The sequence below is a fragment of the Oncorhynchus keta genome, chromosome 25 (genome assembly GCF_023373465.1).
Source record: "Oncorhynchus keta strain PuntledgeMale-10-30-2019 chromosome 25, Oket_V2, whole genome shotgun sequence".
NCBI lineage: Eukaryota > Metazoa > Chordata > Actinopteri > Salmoniformes > Salmonidae > Oncorhynchus > Oncorhynchus keta.
Window position 1 is genome coordinate 15,523,103 of NC_068445.1, and position 19,444 is coordinate 15,542,546.

Genomic DNA, 19,444 nt, shown 5'->3' on the forward strand with positions numbered 1-19,444 from the left:
TTTTAATTGCACCTTGTGTATTCTACTATTCTAGTTTTGTATGATTACATATTTTATCCTCAAACAATAACAACCATACATAAAAGAAAAGACAAACAGATGCACACAAATTCCAACAAACGTCAGTAACTTGACACCTACACAGACCCACATGTTCCCACCTCAACTACACACATCTCATATGTCTCACAACCACACTCGCCCTCATTCTCCATCCCCTGGAACTTTCCAGTGCTTGTAGCACTCTATGCCATATGGCCTCAAATTGCACTGTTCTATTTTTCTCTGCAGCCCACATCTTTTCAATATTCAAATTATAGTACATTTGACCCATCCGCTGTTGTAGTGATGGAGGATCCTTTGATTTCCAGTTAAGTAGTTGAGAAAAGTACGGTCCATCCCATTGGGTATCTGACCGTAACCTCATATGCCATGTCTTGATATATGCAGATAGACAGTTTAAAAGTAAACTTATATTGTAAAACTTCTGACTGCCAACATTCTAACTTCGCCCATAACTTTTTGACTTTATAAGCACTCCCGGAAGGAATTAATTATTGAGTCCTTGTTAGTTTTACACTTTAGTTATGACTTTGCTGTTGTGCTGTAGAATTTGTGAATTAGGTTGGTTGTATAATACATTCTATACATTAGTTTATAATGGATTAAGCGTAGATTTTCATTAGCTGTAATTCATGTTTGTTCATTATGTTCCAACACTCCCTCCATCTTGTGCTAATATCAGTTATTTTAAAGTCTTTGGTTCCAATAGTTTATATATTTTCTAAGAGATTGTCAGTTGGTTAGGTTCTCTGTAAGGTTGTGTATATCTCATCATATGAGTATATTTTCTGACTCAAAAAAGATTTCCCTCAAAATGACTTTGCTTTTCAAAAGCTTTCCGGTGAAAACTTAGTGATTTAAAAATGATTTAAAAATGTATTTTCAATTCTGTTATGGAAATAATTGTATTTCCTATTACCATGTAATTACCACGGTTTCTATGCCTTTAGTTTTTCATGTGGGCCAATTTATCTGTGGATTTTGAAAAGCTATCCAATAATTATTCCATAGGGGTGTGTTTTTGGGGCGTGATATTGGTTCTTGTAGAATCCATTTCATTTTCTTCCATGTTGTTATAGTGTTCTTCACTAAGAAGTTGTTCATGTTCAAGATTCTGGGGATGAGCATGCACCTCGTCAATATGTAATATTAATAATAATACATTTTATTTGGTGGATGCCTTTCAGGGTACTCAAGGACATCTTACATTAAAAGTAGGCCTACATACAAGCAAGTGCAGTATATAAGATCATGAAATCATTTGCAATAATCAAAGTAAAATTTGAATCAAGGACCAGAATAAACAGATAAAAAGAGGATGGAAGGGTTGGGTAGCAAAATTGGTAGAGGATACGAACCCAGTTTCGGGTAAGGGTGTGGGTTGGGGGGACACATATATACATACAGCGCATTCAGAAAACATTCAGACCCCTTGACTTTCTCTACATTTTGTTACGTCACAGCAGTATTATAAAATGGATTGAATAGTCCCCCCCCACATCAATCTACATACAACACCCCATAATGACAAAGCAAAATCTGTTTTTTAGAAATTTTTGCAAACAAAAATAACAGAAATATCACATTTGCATTAGTATTCAGACCCTTTATTCAGTACTTTGTTGAAGCCCCTTTGGCAGAGAGTACAGTATTGAGTCTTCTTAGGTATGACGCTACAAGCTTGGCACATCTGTATTTGGGGAGTTTCTCCCATTCTTTTCTGCACATCCTCTCAAGCTCTGTCAGTTTGAATGGGGAGTGTCGCTGCACAGCTATTTTCAGGTCTCCCCAGAGATGTTCGATCAGGTCCAGGCTCTGGCTGGGCCACTCAAGGACATTCAGAGACTTGTCCCGAAGCCACTCCTGTGTTGTTGTGGCTGTGTGCTTAGGGTCATTGCCCAGTTGGAAGTTGAACATTCACCCCAGTCTGAGGTCCTGAGCGCTCTGGAGCATGTTTTCATCAAGGATCTCTCTGTACTTTGCTCTGTTCATCTTTCCCAACTTGTTTTTCAGCATACTGTATTATACTAAAATATGTACTAAAATAGTGTCAATTTTTTATAAACCCTGTTTCATTAATATGTATCAAGTATGGTAATAGTTGCCATTCTGATGCTTATGAGTTTTATCTTATTGTCGCAATTTATTACATTTCAGGGTCTATAATCTGCATGACACTTTTCCTGAAATAACTGTTAGATGCATGGAACTCAGAAGCACTGAATAGAGTTGTGAATTGACTTGTGTTATTTAAGTAAATAGGGATGCTACTTTGTTCCAGAATATGAAATACAATTCTATGGGAAAGCTTTTCTGAGTGCAAATGTTTTAACAGTGTCTAAAATGTTGGGGTGATTTCCATTTTTGCTGATAGTTGCTTCAGGGTTATTGAGTCTAAGGCGGCAGTAGGATCAGTCCAACTGTTATTTAGTTCTGCTTTAAATATTATTAGTGTTGTTTCTAATTAAAGCATTTGGATCCTTATCTTTGACAATTATAACTAGTTTGGCATGTATTGGTTTTGTGAGGTGTTTACCAGGTTTACTTCCCATTAAATAGTATGCTTTATTTGAGTTTAACCTGGAGTTGTTGGCCCTCTTCAAAAGTAAAAGATCGTATTCCTGCTTAAGTTCAGAAATGGTATATTCTTCTTTACCTTGTAAAGATGTTTTACAGGCCTTTTCTAATATAGTGATTTATATTTCTTCCATTTTCATTTCTAACTCAGATTTAACTTTAGCTGAGTATAAGATTATCATTCCCCGAATGTATACCTTAAAAGCATCCCAAATGTTGTCGGGGTCAGCTTTTCTTTGTCCTCTTTGTCTAGGTTTTTCGTTTACATATTTAAATGTCTTGAAAATGCTCATTCTCCATATTCTGTCAGTGTGTATTTTTCTGTTGGTGTAAGTATGATACAGGAGAATGATCCGATATCACTTTATCATCGATTTTAGAACCAAGCATATTGTTGAGCGCATTTTTGGAGAAAAAGAGAGACATTTTCGGAGTTCGGAATAATCTCCAGGTGTGCTGTGAAATATTTGTAGAGATGACATTTTTCAGCCTCTTTGGAGGTTCCATGAATTTCCCTTTAGTATTGCTACGTCTGTCTAACTTGTTGAATGCTTGATTTAGGTCACCTGCTGAAATAATCGTATCTGTCTGGGTTTGATCTAATATAGCTTGAATTCTATCTGCAAAATACCAGGTTTCCCCTGGGGAATACACAATGAAATCAATGTGTATTTATTCCTCATGTAAGGTACAATTCAAAATGAGAAAACATCTTGGTCCACATCCTGGGATATAAGGGAAAAGGGTGTATTCGTATTCATCAAGATGCCTACATCTCTGCTGTTACTATATTAGGTGGCAGCCTAGGCCTCTCCAACCCAGCTCCTCTTTAAATATTCAATTTCACCTTTTTTGAAGTGCTCTTGCAGAATAAACATCTGCTGACAAGCTATTTAAATGTTCAAGGCTTCCATTAAAGAACACCCTCTGTGTTCTGTTAGACAGGTAACTCTTTACCCACAATATAGCGGGAGGCCATAACACGTCGCCATAACACATAACGTAAAGCCCTAACACGTCGCCATAACACATAACGTAAAGCCCTAACACGTCGCCATAACACATAACGTAAAGCCCTAACACGTCACCATAACACATAACGTAAAGCCCTAACACGTCGCCATAACACATAACGTAAAGCCCTAACACGTCGCCATAACACATAACGTAAAGCCCTAACACGTCGCCATAACACATAACGTAAAGCCCTAACACGTCGCCATAACACATAACGTAAAGCCCTAACACGTCGCCATAACACATAACGTAAAGCCCTAACACGTCGCCATAACACATAACGTAAAGCCCTAACACGTCGCCATAACACATAACGTAAAGCCCTAACACGTCACCATAACACATAACGTAAAGCCCTAACACGTCGCCATAACACATAACGTAAAGCCCTAACACGTCGCCATAACACATAACGTAAAGCCCTAACACGTCGCCATAACACATAACGTAAAGCCCTAACACGTCGCCATAACACATAACGTAAAGCCCTAACACGTCACCATAACACATAACGTAAAGCCCTAACACGTCGCCATAACACATAACGTAAAGCCCTAACACGTCGCCATAACACATAACGTAAAGCCCTAACACGTCACCATAACACATAACGTAAAGCCCTAACACGTCGCCATAACACATAACGTAAAGCCCTAACACGTCACCATAACACATAACGTAAAGCCCTAACACGTCGCCATAACACATAACGTAAAGCCCTAACACGTCGCCATAACACATAACGTAAAGCCCTAACACGTCACCATAACACATAACGTAAAGCCCTAACACGTCGCCATAACACATAACGTAAAGCCCTAACACGTCACCATAACACATAACGTAAAGCCCTAACACGTCGCCATAACACATAACGTAAAGCCCTAACACGTCACCATAACACATAACGTAAAGCCATAACACGTCACCATAACACATAACGTAAAGCCCTAACACGTCGCCATAACACATAACGTAAAGCCCTAACACGTCGCCATAACACATAACGTAAAGCCCTAACACGTCGCCATAACACATAACGTAAAGCCCTAACACGTCGCCATAACACATAACGTAAAGCCCTAACACGTCGCCATAACACATAACGTAAAGCCCTAACACGTCGCCATAACACATAACGTAAAGCCCTAACACGTCACCATAACACATAACGTAAAGCCCTAACACGTCGCCATAACACATAACGTAAAGCCCTAACACGTCGCCATAACACATAACGTAAAGCCCTAACACGTCGCCATAACACATAACGTAAAGCCCTAACACGTCGCCATAACACATAACGTAAAGCCCTAACACGTCGCCATAACACATAACGTAAAGCCCTAACACGTCGCCATAACACATAACGTAAAGCCCTAACACGTCACCATAACACATAACGTAAAGCCCTAACACGTCGCCATAACACATAACGTAAAGCCCTAACACGTCGCCATAACACATAACGTAAAGCCCTAACACGTCGCCATAACACATAACGTAAAGCCCTAACACGTCGCCATAACACATAACGTAAAGCCCTAACACGTCACCATAACACATAACGTAAAGCCCTAACACGTCGCCATAACACATAACGTAAAGCCCTAACACGTCACCATAACACATAACGTAAAGCCCTAACACGTCACCATAACACATAACGTAAAGCCCTAACACGTCACCATAACACATAACGTAAAGCCCTAACACGTCGCCATAACACATAACGTAAAGCCCTAACACGTCGCCATAACACATAACGTAAAGCCATAACACGTCACCATAACACATAACGTAAAGCCCTAACACGTCGCCATAACACATAACGTAAAGCCCTAACACGTCGCCATAACACATAACGTAAAGCCCTAACACGTCGCCATAACACATAACGTAAAGCCCTAACACGTCGCCATAACACATAACGTAAAGCCCTAACACGCACCATAACACATAACGTAAAGCCCTAACACGTCGCCATAACACATAACGTAAAGCCCTAACACGTCACCATAACACATAACGTAAAGCCCTAACACGCCGCCATAACACATAACGTAAAGCCCTAACACGTCACCATAACACATAAAGTAAAGCCCTAACACGTCGCCATAACACATAACGTAAAGCCCTAACACGTCGCCATAACACATAACGTAAAGCCCTAACACGTCACCATAACACATAACGTAAAGCCCTAACACGTCACCATAACACATAACGTAAAGCCCTAACACGTCGCCATAACACATAACGAACAGCCCTAACACGTAAAGCACCATAACACATAAAGTAAAGCCCTAACACGTCGCCATAACACATAACGTAAAGCCCTAACACGTCGCCATAACACATAAAGTAAAGCCCTAACACGTCGCCATAACACATAACGTAAAGCCCTAACACGCCGCCATAACACATAACGAAAGCCCTAACACGTCACCATAACACATAAAGTAAAGCCCTAACACGTAAAGCCCTAACACGCCATAACACATAACGTAAAGCCCTAACACGTCGCCATAACACATAACGTAAAGCCCTAACACGTCGCCATAACACATAACGTAAAGCCCTAACACGTCACCATAACACATAACGTAAAGCCCTAACACGTCGCCATAACACATAACGTAAAGCCCCTAACACGTCGCCATAACACATAACGTAAAGCCCTAACACGCCACCATAACACATAACGGAAAGCCCTAACACGTCGCCATAACACATAACGTAAAGCCCTAACACGTCACCATAACCATAACACATAACGTAAAGCCCTAACACGTCGCCATAACACATAACGTAAAGCCCTAACACGTCGCCATAACACATAACGTAAAGCCCTAACACGTCACCATAACACATAACGTAAAGCCCTAACACGTCGCCATAACACATAACGTAAAGCCCTAACACGTCACCATAACACATAACGTAAAGCCCTAACACGCCGCCATAACACATAACGTAAAGCCCTAACACGCCACCATAACACATAACGTAAAGCCATAACACGTCACCATAACACATAACGTAAAGCCCTAACACGCCGCCATAACACATAACGTAAAGCCCTAACACGCCGCCATAACACATAACGTAAAGCCCTAACACGTCGCCATAACACATAACGTAAAGCCCTAACACGTCGCCATAACACATAACGTAAAGCCCTAACACGTCGCCATAACACATAACGTAAAGCCCTAACACGCCACCATAACACATAACGTAAAGCCATAACACGTCACCATAACACATAACGTAAAGCCCTAACACGTCGCCATAACACATAACGTAAAGCCCTAACACGTCGCCATAACACATAACGTAAAGCCATAACACGTCGCCATAACACATAACGTAAAGCCCTAACACGTCGCCATAACACATAACGTAAAGCCCTAACACGTCGCCATAACACATAACGTAAAGCCCTAACACGTCGCCATAACACATAACGTAAAGCCCTAACACGTCACCATAACACATAACGTAAAGCCCTAACACGTCGCCATAACACATAACGTAAAGCCCTAACACGTCGCCATAACACATAACGTAAAGCCCTAACACGTCGCCATAACACATAACGTAAAGCCCTAACACGTCACCATAACACATAACGTAAAGCCCTAACACGCGCCATAACACATAACGTAAAGCCCTAACACGTCCACCATAACACATAACGTAAAGCCCTAACACGTCACCATAACACATAACGTAAAGCCCTAACACGTCACCATAACACATAACGTAAAGCCCTAACACGTCGCCATAACACATAACGTAAAGCCCTAACACGTCGCCATAACACATAACGTAAAGCCATAACACGCCACCATAACACATAACGTAAAGCCCTAACACGTCGCCATAACACATAACGAAAGCCCTAACACGTCGCCATAACACATAACGTAAAGCCCTAACACGTCGCCATAACACATAACGTAAAGCCCTAACACGTCGCCATAACACATAACGTAAAGCCCTAACACGCCGCCATAACACATAACGTAAAGCCCTAACACGCCGCCATAACACATAACGTAAAGCCCTAACACGTCACCATAACACATAACGTAAAGCCCTAACACGCCGCCATAACACATAACGTAAAGCCCTAACACGCCGCCATAACACATAACGTAAAGCCCTAACACGCCGCCATAACACATAACGTAAAGCCCTAACACGCCGCCATAACACATAACGTAAAGCCCTAACACGTCGCCATAACACATAACGTAAAGCCCTAACACGCGCCATAACACATAACGTAAAGCCCTAACACGCCACCATAACACATAACGTAAAGCCCTAACACGTCGCCATAACACATAACGTAAAGCCCTAACACGTCGCCATAACACATAACGTAAAGCCCTAACACGTCGCCATAACACATAACGTAAAGCCCTAATACGTCACCATAACACATAACGTAAAGCCCTAACACGTCGCCATAACACATAACGTAAAGCCCTAACACGTCACCATAACACATAACGTAAAGCCCTAACACGTCACCATAACACATAACGTAAAGCCATAACACGTCGCCATAACACATAACGTAAAGCCCTAACACGTCGCCATAACACATAACGTAAAGCCATAACACGTCACCATAACACATAACGTAAAGCCCTAACACGTCGCCATAACACATAACGTAAAGCCCTAACACGTCGCCATAACACATAACGTAAAGCCCTAACACGTCGCCATAACACATAACGTAAAGCCATAACACGTCACCATAACACATAACGTAAAGCCCTAACACGTCACCATAACACATAACGTAAAGCCCTAACACGTCGCCATAACACATAACGTAAAGCCCTAACACGTCACCATAACACATAACGTAAAGCCCTAACACGTCACCATAACACATAACGTAAAGCCCTAACACGTCGCCATAACACATAACGTAAAGCCCTAACACGTCACCATAACACATAACGTAAAGCCCTAACACGTCGCCATAACACATAACGTAAAGCCCTAACACGTCACCATAACACATAACGTAAAGCCCTAACACGTCGCCATAACACATAACGTAAAGCCCTAACACGTCACCATAACACATAAAGTAAAGCCCTAACACGTCACCATAACACATAACGTAAAGCCCTAACACGTCACCATAACACATAACGTAAAGCCCTAACACGTCGCCATAACACATAACGTAAAGCCCTAACACGTCGCCATAACACATAACGTAAAGCCCTAACACGTCGCCATAACACATAACGTAAAGCCATAACACGTCACCATAACACATAACGTAAAGCCCTAACACGTCACCATAACACATAACGTAAAGCCCTAACACGTCGCCATAACACATAACGTAAAGCCCTAACACGTCACCATAACACATAACGTAAAGCCCTAACACGTCACCATAACACATAACGTAAAGCCCTAACACGTCGCCATAACACATAACGTAAAGCCCTAACACGTCACCATAACACATAACGTAAAGCCCTAACACGCCGCCATAACACATAACGAAAGCCCTAACACGTCACCATAACACATAACGTAAAGCCCTAACACGTCGCCATAACACATAACGTAAAGCCCTAACACGTCACCATAACACATAAAGTAAAGCCCTAACACGTCGCCATAACACATAACGTAAAGCCCTAACACGTCGCCATAACACATAATGTAAAGCCCTAACACGTCACCATAACACATAACGTAAAGCCCTAACACGTCACCATAACACATAACGTAAAGCCCTAACACGTCGCCATAACACATAACGTAAAGCCCTAACACGTCACCATAACACATAAAGTAAAGCCCTAACACGTCGCCATAACACATAACGTAAAGCCCTAACACGTCGCCATAACACATAAAGTAAAGCCCTAACACGTCGCCATAACACATAACGTAAAGCCCTAACACGTCGCCATAACACATAACGTAAAGCCCTAACACGTCACCATAACACATAAAGTAAAGCCCTAACACGTCGCCATAACACATAACGTAAAGCCCTAACACGTCGCCATAACACATAACGTAAAGCCCTAACACGTCGCCATAACACATAACGTAAAGCCCTAACACGTCACCATAACACATAACGTAAAGCCATAACACGTCACCATAACACATAACGTAAAGCCCTAACACGTCACCATAACACATAACGTAAAGCCCTAACACGTCACCATAACACATAACGTAAAGCCCTAACACGTCACCATAACACATAACGTAAAGCCCTAACACGTCACCATAACACATAACGTAAAGCCCTAACACGTCACCATAACACATAACGTAAAGCCATAACACGTCACCATAACACATAACGTAAAGCCCTAACACGTCACCATAACACATAATGTAAAGCCCTAACACGTCGCCATAACACATAACGTAAAGCCCTAACACGTCACCATAACACATAACGTAAAGCCCTAACACGTCGCCATAACACATAACGTAAAGCCCTAACACGTCACCATAACACATAAAGTAAAGCCCTAACACGTCGCCATAACACATAACGTAAAGCCCTAACACGTCGCCATAACACATAACGTAAAGCCCTAACACGTCACCATAACACATAACGTAAAGCCCTAACACGTCACCATAACACATAACGTAAAGCCCTAACACGTCGCCATAACACATAACGTAAAGCCCTAACACGTCACCATAACACATAAAGTAAAGCCCTAACACGTCGCCATAACACATAACGTAAAGCCCTAACACGTCGCCATAACACATAAAGTAAAGCCCTAACACGTCGCCATAACACATAACGTAAAGCCCTAACACGTCGCCATAACACATAACGTAAAGCCCTAACACGTCACCATAACACATAAAGTAAAGCCCTAACACGCCGCCATAACACATAACGTAAAGCCCTAACACGCCGCCATAACACATAACGTAAAGCCCTAACACGCCGCCATAACACATAACGTAAAGCCCTAACACGTCACCATAACACATAACGTAAAGCCCTAACACGCCGCCATAACACATAACGTAAAGCCCTAACACGTCGCCATAACACATAACGTAAAGCCCTAACACGTCACCATAACACATAACGGAAAGCCCTAACACGCCGCCATAACACATAACGTAAAGCCCTAACACGTCACCATAACACATAACGTAAAGCCCTAACACGCCGCCATAACACATAACGTAAAGCCCTAACACGTCGCCATAACACATAACGTAAAGCCCTAACACGTCACCATAACACATAACGTAAAGCCCTAACACGTCGCCATAACACATAACGTAAAGCCCTAACACGTCACCATAACACATAACGTAAAGCCCTAACACGCCGCCATAACACATAACGTAAAGCCCTAACACGCCACCATAACACATAACGTAAAGCCATAACACGTCACCATAACACATAACGTAAAGCCCTAACACGTCGCCATAACACATAACGTAAAGCCCTAACACGTCGCCATAACACATAACGTAAAGCCCTAACACGTCGCCATAACACATAACGTAAAGCCCTAACACGCCGCCATAACACATAACGTAAAGCCCTAACACGCCGCCATAACACATAACGTAAAGCCCTAACACGTCGCCATAACACATAACGTAAAGCCCTAACACGTCACCATAACACATAACGTAAAGCCCTAACACGTCGCCATAACACATAACGTAAAGCCCTAACACGCCGCCATAACACATAACGTAAAGCCCTAACACGTCGCCATAACACATAACGTAAAGCCCTAACACGTCGCCATAACACATAACGTAAAGCCCTAACACGTCACCATAACACATAACACGTCGCCATAACACATAACGCCCCTAACACGTCGCCATAACACATAACGTAAAGCCCTAACACGTCGCCATAACACATAACGTAAAGCCCTAACACGTCGCCATAACACATAACGTAAAGCCCTAACACGTCACCATAACACATAACGTAAAGCCCTAACACGTCGCCATAACACATAACGTAAAGCCCTAACACGTCGCCATAACACATAACGTAAAGCCCTAACACGTCACCATAACACATAACGTAAAGCCCTAACACGTCACCATAACACATAACGTAAAGCCCTAACACGTCGCCATAACACATAACGTAAAGCCCTAACACGTCGCCATAACACATAACGTAAAGCCATAACACGCCGCCATAACACATAACGTAAAGCCCTAACACGCCGCCATAACACATAACGTAAAGCCCTAACACGCGCCATAACACATAACGTAAAGCCCTAACACGCCACCATAACACATAACGTAAAGCCCTAACACGCCGCCATAACACATAACGTAAAGCCCTAACACGTCGCCATAACACATAACGTAAAGCCCTAACACGTCGCCATAACACATAACGTAAAGCCCTAACACGTCACCATAACACATAACGTAAAGCCCTAACACGTCGCCATAACACATAACGTAAAGCCCTAACACGCCGCCATAACACATAACGTAAAGCCCTAACACGCCACCATAACACATAACACGTCGCCATAACACCCTAACACGCCGCCATAACACATAACGTAAAGCCCTAACACGTCACCATAACACATAACGTAAAGCCCTAACACGTCCACCATAACACATAACGTAAAGCCCTAACACGTCGCCATAACACATAACGTAAAGCCCTAACACGTCACCATAACACATAAAGTAAAGCCCTAACACGTCGCCATAACACATAACGTAAAGCCCTAACACGTCGCCATAACACATAAAGTAAAGCCCTAACACGTCGCCATAACACATAACGTAAAGCCCTAACACGTCGCCATAACACATAACGTAAAGCCCTAACACGTCACCATAACACATAAAGTAAAGCCCTAACACGTCGCCATAACACATAACGTAAAGCCCTAACACGTCGCCATAACACATAACGTAAAGCCCTAACACGTCGCCATAACACATAACGTAAAGCCCTAACACGTCACCATAACACATAACGTAAAGCCATAACACGTCACCATAACACATAACGTAAAGCCCTAACACGCCACCATAACACATAACGTAAAGCCCTAACACGTCACCATAACACATAACGTAAAGCCCTAACACGTCACCATAACACATAACGTAAAGCCCTAACACGTCACCATAACACATAACGTAAAGCCATAACACGTCACCATAACACATAACGTAAAGCCATAACACGTCACCATAACACATAACGTAAAGCCCTAACACGTCGCCATAACACATAACGTAAAGCCATAACACGTCACCATAACACATAACGTAAAGCCCTAACACGTCACCATAACACATAACGTAAAGCCCTAACACGTCACCATAACACATAACGTAAAGCCATAACACGTCACCATAACACATAACGTAAAGCCCTAACACGTCGCCATAACACATAACGTAAAGCCATAACACGTCACCATAACACATAACGTAAAGCCCTAACACGTCACCATAACACATAACGTAAAGCCCTAACACGTCACCATAACACATAACGTAAAGCCCTAACACGTCACCATAACACATAACGTAAAGCCCTAACACGTCACCATAACACATAACGTAAAGCCCTAACACGTCACCATAACACATAACGTAAAGCCCTAACACGTCACCATAACACATAACGTAAAGCCATAACACGTCACCATAACACATAACGTAAAGCCCTAACACGTCACCATAACACATAACGTAAAGCCATAACACGTCCCCATAACACATAACGTAAAGCCCTAACACGTCACCATAACACATAACGTAAAGCCCTAACACGTCGCCATAACACATAACGTAAAGCCCTAACACGTCGCCATAACACATAACGTAAAGCCCTAACACGTCGCCATAACACATAACGTAAAGCCATAACACGTCGCCATAACACATAACGTAAAGCCCTAACACGTCACCATAACACATAACGTAAAGCCATAACACGTCACCATAACACATAACGTAAAGCCCTAACACGTCACCATAACACATAACGTAAAGCCCTAACACGTCGCCCATAACACATAACGTAAAGCCCTAACACGTCGCCATAACACATAACGTAAAGCCCTAACACGTCGCCATAACACATAACGTAAAGCCATAACACGTCACCATAACACATAACGTAAAGCCCTAACACGTCGCCATAACACATAACGTAAAGCCCTAACACGTCACCATAACACATAACGTAAAGCCATAACACGTCACCATAACACATAACGTAAAGCCCTAACACGTCGCCATAACACATAACGTAAAGCCCTAACACGTCACCATAACACATAACGTAAAGCCCTAACACGTCGCCATAACACATAACGTAAAGCCCTAACACGCCACCATAACACATAACGTAAAGCCCTAACACGCCGCCATAACACATAACGTAAAGCCATAACACGCCACCATAACACATAACGTAAAGCCCTAACACGTCGCCATAACACATAACGTAAAGCCCTAACACGTCGCCATAACACATAACGTAAAGCCCTAACACGTCGCCATAACACATAACGTAAAGCCCTAACACGTCACCATAACACATAACGTAAAGCCATAACACGTCACCATAACACATAACGTAAAGCCCTAACACGCCGCCATAACACATAACGTAAAGCCCTAACACGCCACCATAACACATAACGTAAAGCCCTAACACGTCGCCATAACACATAACGTAAAGCCCTAACACGTCACCATAACACATAACGTAAAGCCCTAACACGTCGCCATAACACATAACGTAAAGCCCTAACACGTCACCATAACACATAACGTAAAGCCCTAACACGCCGCCATAACACATAACGTAAAGCCCTAACACGTCACCATAACACATAACGTAAAGCCCTAACACGCCGCCATAACACATAACGTAAAGCCATAACACGTCACCATAACACATAACGTAAAGCCCTAACACGTCGCCATAACACATAACGTAAAGCCCTAACACGTCGCCATAACACATAACGTAAAGCCCTAACACGTCACCATAACACATAACGTAAAGCCCTAACACGCCGCCATAACACATAACGTAAAGCCCTAACACGTCACCATAACACATAACGTAAAGCCATAACACGCCGCCATAACACATAACGTAAAGCCATAACACGCCGCCATAACACATAACGTAAAGCCCTAACACGCCGCCATAACACATAACGTAAAGCCCTAACACGCCGCCATAACACATAACGTAAAGCCCTAACACGTCACCATAACACATAACGTAAAGCCCTAACACGCCGCCATAACACATAACGTAAAGCCCTAACACGCCACCATAACACATAACGTAAAGCCCTAACACGCCACCATAACACATAACGTAAAGCCCTAACACGTCCGCCATAACACATAACGTAAAGCCCTAACACGTCGCCATAACACATAACGTAAAGCCCTAACACGCCGCCATAACACATAACGTAAAGCCCTAACACGTAACACATAACGTAAAGCCCTAACACGTCGCCATAACACATAACGTAAAGCCATAACACGTCGCCATAACACATAACGTAAAGCCATAACACGTCGCCATAACACATAACGTAAAGCCCTAACACGTCGCCCATAACACATAACGTAAAGCCATAACACGTCGCCATAACACATAACGTAAAGCCATAACACGTCGCCATAACACATAACGTAAAGCCCTAACACGTCGCCATAACACATAACGTAAAGCCATAACACGTCGCCATAACACATAACGTAAAGCCCTAACACGTCGCCATAACACATAACGTAAAGCCATAACACGTCGCCATAACACATAACGTAAAGCCCTAACACGTCACCATAACACATAACGTAAAGCCATAACACGTCGCCATAACACATAACGTAAAGCCATAACACGTCGCCATAACACATAACGTAAAGCCATAACACGCCGCCATAACACATAACGTAAAGCCCTAACACGTCGCCATAACACATAACGTAAAGCCCTAACACGCCGCCATAACACATAACGTAAAGCCCTAACACGTCCGCCATAACACATAACGTAAAGCCCTAACACGCCGCCATAACACATAACGTAAAGCCCTAACACGCCACCATAACACATAACGAAAGCCCTAACACGCCGCCATAACACATAACGTAAAGCCCTAACACGCCACCATAACACATAACGAAAGCCCTAACACGCCGCCATAACACATAACGTAAAGCCCTAACACGTCACCATAACACATAACGTAAAGCCCTAACACGTCGCCATAACACATAACGTAAAGCCCTAACACGTCGCCATAACACATAACGTAAAGCCCTAACACGCGCCATAACACATAACGTAAAGCCATAACACGCCGCCATAACACATAACGTAAAGCCATAACACGCCGCCATAACACATAACGTAAAGCCATAACACGCCGCCATAACACATAACGTAAAGCCCTAACACGCCGCCATAACACATAACGTAAAGCCATAACACGCCGCCATAACACATAACGAAAAGCCATAACACGTCGCCCATAACACATAACGTAAAGCTCTAACACGTCGCCATAACACATAACGTAAAGCCCTAACACGTCGCCATAACACATAACGTAAAGCCCTAACACGTCGCCATAACACATAACGTAAAGCCATAACACGTCGCCCACAACACATAACGTAAAGCCATAACACGTCGCCCATAACACATAACGTAAAGCCCTAACACGTCGCCATAACACATAACGTAAAGCCCTAACACGTCGCCATAACACATAACGTAAAGCCATAACACGTCGCCATAACACATAACGTAAAGCCCTAACACGTCGCCATAACACATAACGTAAAGCCCTAACACGTCGCCCATAACACATAACGTAAAGCCCTAACACGTCGCCATAACACATAACGTAAAGCCATAACACGTCGCCATAACACATAACGTAAAGCCCTAACACGTCGCCATAACACATAACGTAAAGCCCTAACACGTCGCCATAACACATAACGTAAAGCCATAACACGTCACCATAACACATAACGTAAAGCCCTAACACGTCGCCATAACACATAACGTAAAGCCATAACACGTCACCATAACACATAACGTAAAGCCATAACACGTCACCATAACACATAACGTAAAAGCCCTAACACGTCGCCCATAACACATAACGTAAAGCCCTAACACGTCGCCATAACACATAACGTAAAGCCCTAACACGTCGACCATAACACATAACGTAAAGCCCTAACACGTCACCATAACACATAACGTAAAGCCCTAACACGTCGCCATAACACATAACGTAAAGCCATAACACGTCGCCATAACACATAACGTAAAGCCATAACACGTCGCCATAACACATAACGTAAAGCCCTAACACGCCGCCATAACACATAACGTAAAGCCATAACACGCCGCCATAACACATAACGTAAAGCCCTAACACGCCGCCATAACACATAACGAAAGCCCTAACACGTCGCCATAACACATAACGTAAAGCCCTAACACGCCGCCATAACACATAACATAAAGCCCTAACACGCCGCCATAACACATAACGTAAAGCCATAACACGCCGCCATAACACATAACGTAAAGCCATAACACGCCGCCATAACACATAACGTAAAGCCCTAACACGCCGCCATAACACATAACGTAAAGCCCTAACACGCCGCCATAACACATAACGTAAAGCCATAACACGCCGCCATAACACATAACGTAAAGCCATAACACGCCGCCATAACACATAACGTAAAGCCCTAACACGCCGCCATAACACATAACGAAAGCCATAACACGCCGCCATAACACATAACGTAAAGCCCTAACACGCCGCCATAACACATAACGTAAAGCCCTAACACGCCGCCATAACACATAACGAAAGCCCTAACACGTCGCCCATAACACATAACGTAAAGCCATAACACGCCGCCATAACACATAACGTAAAGCCCTAACACGCCGCCATAACACATAACGTAAAGCCATAACACGCCGCCATAACACATAACGTAAAGCCATAACACGCCGCCATAACACATAACGTAAAGCCCTAACACGTCGCCCATAACACATAACGTAAAGCCATAACACGTCGCCCATAACACATAACGTAAAGCCCTAACACGTCGCCATAACACATAACGTAAAGCCCTAACACGTCGCCATAACACATAACGTAAAGCCCTAACACGTCGCCATAACACATAACGTAAAGCCATAACACGTCGCCCATAACACATAACGTAAAGCCATAACACGTCGCCCATAACACATAACGTAAAGCCATAACACGTCGCCCATAACACATAACGTAAAGCCCTAACACGTCGCCATAACACATAACGTAAAGCCATAACACGTCGCCATAACACATAACGTAAAGCCATAACACGTCGCCATAACACATAACGTAAAGCCCTAACACGTCGCCATAACACATAACGTAAAGCCATAACACGTCGCCATAACACATAACGTAAAGCCCTAACACGTCGCCATAACACATAACGTAAAGCCCTAACACGTCGCCATAACACATAACGTAAAGCCATAACACGTCGCCCATAACACATAACGTAAAGCCCTAACACGTCGCCATAACACATAACGTAAAGCCATAACACGTCGCCATAACACATAACGTAAAGCCCTAACACGCCGCCATAACACATAACGTAAAGCCATAACACGCCGCCATAACACATAACGTAAAGCCATAACACGCCGCCATAACACATAACGTAAAGCCCTAACACGCCGCCATAACACATAACGTAAAGCCCTAACACGTCGCCATAACACATAACGTAAAGCCCTAACACGTCGCCCATAACACATAACGTAAAGCCATAACACGTCGCCATAACACATAACGTAAAGCCCTAACACGTCACCATAACACATAACGTAAAGCCCTAACACGTCACCATAACACATAACGTAAAGCCATAACACGTCGCCATAACACATAACGTAAAGCCCTAACACGTCGCCATAACACATAACGTAAAGCCCTAACACGTCGCCATAACACATAACGTAAAGCCATAACACGTCGCCATAACACATAACGTAAAGCCCTAACACGTCGCCATAACACATAACGTAAAGCCATAACACGTCGCCATAACACATAACGTAAAGCCCTAACACGCCGCCATAACACATAACGTAAAGCCATAACACGCCGCCATAACACATAACGTAAAGCCCTAACACGTCGCCATAACACATAACGTAAAGCCCTAACACGTCACCATAACACATAACGTAAAGCCCTAACACGTCACCATAACACATAACGTAAAGCCCTAACACGTCACCATAACACATAACGTAAAGCCCTAACACGTCACCATAACACATAACGTAAAGCCCTAACACGTCGCCATAACACATAACGTAAAGCCCTAACACGTCGCCATAACACATAACGTAAAGCCCTAACACGTCGCCATAACACATAACGTAAAGCACTAACACGTCACCATAACACATAACGTAAAGCCATAACACGTCACCATAACACATAACGTAAAGCCCTAACACGTCGCCATAACACATAACGTAAAGCCCTAACACGTCGCCATAACACATAACGTAAAGCCCTAACACGTCACCATAACACATAACGTAAAGCCCTAACACGTCACCATAACACATAACGTAAAGCCATAACACGTCACCATAACACATAACGTAAAGCCCTAA